Below are 6,000 nucleotides of genomic sequence, written 5' to 3' on the forward strand. Positions count from 1 at the left end.
TACTACCTATGTTATCAGTTTTATGTAAGCTATACATAGAATTAAATATTTCATGATAAGTCATGATATGACTTTTTCATATACTTTCCTGTAATTTACTGAATTAACAGTTAAAATATTTACCAAGCTTATATAAGCTTTATATAAATTACATATACTATCAGTTTTCTTTTTCTACTTTAAACCAGTCTGTGTCCTTATATTTATGATGGTCAGCATATATTTAGACTTGTTTTCCATTCACATCATCTTAGTCTTTTACTGGTAGTATTTAGTCCATTTACATTTAATTCAATTAAATTGGAGTTTTATGTACTATCTTACTATTTATTTTCTATTTGACCTTTCTAAATTATGCTTTTCCTCTTTTACTTCTTTCATTTGGAATCTAATCATATGTATGTTGGGTATTTTCACTGTACCCCACTTGTCTGTTGTACTCATCCCAATTTTCATTCTTTTTTCTATGCATTATTTTTAGATATATCCTATTAACCTGTTTTCTCGTTCCTTCCTCCTGTCCTGGTATGTGTCGAATCAATGTTAAAATCCAAAAAACCAGGCACTTAATTTCACATATTGCAATTTTTATTTCTTAAAATTCCATTTGCATTTTCTTAGATTCTAGTTCTCTGGTGAAATTTTCTATTACTACTTCCTCCTTTCCTTTCTGTCTACCTTCCTGAGCCTAATACTTAGAGTTGTATGAATGTCCATATCTCTTGGCTACAATACTAGACCACCCACAAGTCTGTTTCTACTGTCGGACTTTTCTCTTTGAGTTTGGTTACATAATCACATTTCTTGGCATACCTAATATTTTTACTTGAATGACAGGCTCCAGATGACCTTTCACAAGAGAAAGCTTACCACTTCCTCTGCTAGATATAATAGATTCAGGGGAGGGCAATCTCCTTTACCCAGTTGGCACTCAGATAAGTCAAGGCTGTGTTGCAATTTTGGCAAAGACTTAATCTAGCTCTAATTTAACCCTGTTCCTAAAGCAAAGCGCTCAAAGGCTTTTAACTGAGAATCTGATGAATCTTTGATCCCCAGAATCAAGAGACTGAGGGAAATCCCTTCTCTTTTTAAGCTTATATTTATTAGTCTCACACATATCTTCTTCAGAATTTGGCAATATCTTGAGGAAAAAAGATATTGTGTGTTTGAGTTCCCTCAAGTACTTAATTGTCATTCTAGCCTAGTACAAGTTCTATTAGTTTATTTGAATTCCAGCAGGAACCTGCTGCTTAAGTCAATCAACATTTTCAGCCTAGGCACAGAAATGACACAATCCTTCAGAGAGAGGGGGGGGGAAAAAATGAAGGTGTTCAACACATCACTAAAAGGTTCTCTTTCCTTCAGAATTTTAGACTTTTTGTTCCTCGTTTCTTTTCAAAACTCTTACCTGATTGAGTCCAGCAAGAACAGAACTTTGACAAAACTATTCTTCTATTCCTTCTACCCTGTCATGGGTCCTGAGTCTCTGGGAGGGAAAGGAAGCCTCAGTCTTAACTATATGCTACTTGGAAAGGATTTGAATCCCTAAACTCCATCTAACAGCTTTTCTTTTATTCTTTTTTTTTTTCTTTTCTTTTCTTTTCTTTGCTTTCTTTTCTTTTTCTACTTCTTTTTCTTTTTTTTAACATGAATAAAGAATTACGTTAGGGCCAGTATTCATTTTTAAAATCTTGTTTGTTTAAAAGCCAAGGGCGACATGCAATAACAAAATTGAATGGCCCTTTTGCAATTTGAAATCTAGCCAGGCATAGGATGATTAGAAAAAGTACCCAGTCAAATGAACATAAAGCAGGCTGGCAAGAAATCTGCAGAACACGGTGACTTGTGTAATGTTCTCTTTTCACTGTCAAGCAGAAAGCCTCAGTCGCATTAACTAAATGTCAAATGGAGTGGTCGGAACACCATGGGCTTCTTCAATATACTACACACATCATTTGCCAACATTTTCTACAATGCAAGTAAGTTATTCATAAAAACTACTTTTTCATTATATATTAATTCTGATCTGAATTTCATTAAGATATGAAAATTGCATAAAGAACTTATTCATATGAATATATATCTCTCTGAGGATGTTATTTTGAAATTATTATTTATTATATTTTTAATGGGAGACTAATCCATCCTTTCAAGTGTTTAAAGATGTGCGATGAATTTTAGAATGATGTATTAAATTTTTTCTAACATAAATAAATACTGCCCTTCCATTTTATTTTGACTTAAAATCAATAATAATGAAATATTAATAATGTTAATATAATAATGTCTAAATATTGTTAAATGCTTAGCAATCTTTTGTAAGGCCCAGTGATTACTGCTCTGTATCAAATTGAATCAGCACAGCGGCTATATGCGTAGGTATTCTTGACCTCATTTTACAGATGAGGAAACTGAGCAATGCCTCATGCACAGGTCTGTTTTATTCCAAAGCGAACACCCTTAGCCACAACAGTGTTTTGTCTCTGAGGAAAAATGAAAACTGATGCATCAATTCCCAATGTGATGGATACATATGTCTTACTCCTTTTCAAATTGCATTACTTAGATAGACAGGCAAAGAGGGAAAAGTGCAAGTCAAATTTATCAATTCTATCACTTGTCAAAGACTCAAATCAACGTTGACTGAGGAGAGGAGGTTGCGGCTAAAATGAATTTCTGGTGTTACCTGAAGATCATAATTTTCTGTGTCATCTCTGTCCAACAGGAATTTAAAAGGCTGACCTTGTGAATTCTTCTTGGTCCAGCTCTTTCTCCAGAGACAGCCCTTCTGTCCCTACATTCTTGCTGTCCTGGTAGCCCATTCTGATCCGCTAGCGTCCATTGATGGAGGTTCTGATGAGGGAACCATGTTAATCCCATCATCTGATGTGTCCAGGTCTATTGAGCTGCATTTAGTGGCTAATTACTCCTTGGAAGAAGCCAGAACTCACCTGGAACACCCTGGATGCCTCCCCACTTCCTTCCCCCTCACCTTTGCTTTTAATTATCACCATCATTGTTGCTGCTGCTACAGCAACAGTTGTTATTATTATTGTTCATGTGTCTTAATTAATGCTTTCATTTTACACCATTTAGCCAAACATGTCTACCTCACTGTTATTTCCCCACCATATGCCTCTTTCTTGTTAATCTTAATAGAGATATCAAAGACTCCAATCTCATCATAAATTAATTCTACTTCCTCTGGGATACTTAAAAGTTTTAGGTCTCTATAAAAGCATCTGCTATAAATTTACTTTTTCCCCTATTCTGCAGCTTTTATATCATTTTTTAATCAAAACAATAAGAATAAAACTCTATCTTCAGGAATACTCCCCATGCCCGTGTTATTTGCATGACATTCAATTTTAATTTTTCTGATCTTATTATGAGTTCATTATTCAAAGTAACTCTTTCCTCTTCCCAAAGATGGAACTGACTTATAGTTGAAAGTATTTTTTAATGGTTTTAGAACCTTTCTTAGATACATTCTATGAATTATAGTCCAGTTTTTGGAAGTAACACCTCTGAACATAACCCTTCTGAACACGAGCAGATAACACTGTAGGAAATAGGGATCGGTGTAGCCAGGCAACGATTTTAAAATCATCACATGGTCAAGCAGTAAGGTGAATATGAAAAATGCAGGCAGAGATTCCATAGAACCTCTGGAGGGGATGTCTTAATATTAGCATTACAAAAATGTCTCCAGCTCCCCGATCTTAAATACATAATTTGTGAATAATATTATGGGTTTGCAGCTGGCAGTGAAGTGTGATATATTGTTAATGCTTTTTTGCAAACGTTAGAATGGATATCTATCAAGACTCTATTGTCTCTGATGGCTTTCATATAGCACAGTCCAAAAAACACTTCAATCTCCTGCTAAACTAGAGATTTTACTGTTCTGCAGATCATTAGAATTTTTATTACATCTAAATAATAAAAGCCATTATTAGGGTCGATTCATAGCTATAGAGTTTGCAATTTTAGGATTTTCTCTACAGATTTGGCTTGTACTCTCTGGAATTTAAGCTTTCATTTTGGGGGGAAAGAATAAGTTAACTTTCTGCAGCTCTCTTGGATCAGAAGGCAGCCTGACAACATTTAAATACTGTGCCAGAAAGCCTAGTATATCAGGTTCCAATTAACATTCTCAGTCTAAACTCATCTCAATTTTTCTTGGGTTGAAGGAGATTGGGCTATACTGAAGGGTTGTACTTATAAAGTGATTATGAAATTTTCTCCTGTCATTCACTTTTGTGTGATGTCTCTGGGCCATTTCTGGTGTTGCTACTGTAGCAACAGCATATTTAGTGCTTGTCACAGACAGGAGCATTTTGAAATTGTGAGGGAGGAGCCATGATTTATAATATGTTACAAATTGCTCTCAGCACTGGAATACAAATTCAAATATGATAGTTGATACCAATCTGCAATGTATTTTGGAGTAATCCCAATTGCTTATGAAAATCCCTTGATGGTTTGGGGATACATTTTGTCTACCAAACAGTCATTCTGACTGCATTGAGAATTCAGACACAATTTTTAAAATGCAGAAGGGATTTCAGGGTAAATTAGATTTTTGAAACCCCAAGTGTTCCAAATAGAAGCATCTTTGCTTTAAGCACCAAGACCCTGTAAAACTCTGCAGATAGGGTGACTCTGAGAAAAATTCCATTCCTGGTAAATACGATTGGGAATGTCAATTGAGCACAACTTTAAACAACCTGTGCATGGTAGGCATTTTCCTTCCTGAAGAGAAAATAGTGTATAGCTCATCATTTTTTTCCACAATGTCTTTATCAAATAAGAACACCTAGTATGTGCTATCACACGTGCTTGTGCACACACACGCAACCTATGAGCAGCGCTTTCTATAATGGTTTTAAAAAAATCCCAGAGTGGAAATAAGTGTGCAATGTAGCTATTGAACCAAGAGAATTATAACATATTTTGATTACTTGTTTAGAATTCAATGCATCTATAATGCATTACTTGCTTAGAATTTGAGAATAAATTCTTCCTAAACAAATCTCAAGTTTAACTGCCTGTATCTAACTTGAGGGAAGAAAAGCAGATAGGCACAGCTAGTTAATCAGTATACTGTCACCAGCAGTGAGAAGGAATGTTCTGGATGGGCTTGCCCTGAGCCACTGTTACCTGAGTAGGGCGACCAGCAAGAAGTAATGAGTGGTGGGAAACAAGGAGGCAGACTTTTCTTGTGGCAATGAACTTGGTTCTTACCCATTGAAAGGCCCAAGAGAACCCCTTTACACTAGTCTCCAGATCAGGGATGGTTCAGGACAGGATGAAGTGTTATTCTTCATCATATCGTGGATGGAGAGAAGGACCATAGATATTTCTTATCCTGTAAGTTACAGACTTTAGTCTTTATCTTAACTATTTCACTGCTGTGACTGAATGATCTGACCAGCACAATTATAGAGGAGGAAAAGTTTATTTGAGGGCTCACAGTTTCAGAGATCTTAGTCCATAGAAGGTCAGCTCCATTCCTCGGGGGTTCAGGTAAGGCAGAACATCATGGTGGGAGAGTGTGGTAGAGAGAAGCAGCTTGCATCATTGGGAAGAAGAGAGAGAGAATCTCCACTCTCTAGATACAAAATATATACTCCATAGCCATGCACCCAAAGAACCCCTCCCTCCAGCCGCACCCCACCTGCCTCCAGTTAACACTCGGTTGAGCCCATCAGGGATTAATTCACTGATTAGGTTAAGACTCTCACAACTCACCTCACATGTGATCTTGGGAGACACCTCACATCCAAGTCATAACAGTCTTAAGATAGTTTGCTATGGTGGCCACATCAGAGTCCCACACACTGGGCAGCTCCAACAGTATAAAACTATTTTCTCACAATTCTTGAGGCAAGAAGTTCCAGATCAAGGTGTCAACAGGGTTGCTTTCTTCCGAGGCCCTTCTCTTTGGTTCACAGATGGTCATGTTCTCCCTGAGTTTCCACATGGCCTGCTTCCCTC

Source organism: Sciurus vulgaris (genome assembly GCF_902686455.1).
Source record: "Sciurus vulgaris genome assembly, chromosome: 13".
Taxonomy (NCBI): Eukaryota; Metazoa; Chordata; class Mammalia; order Rodentia; family Sciuridae; genus Sciurus; species Sciurus vulgaris.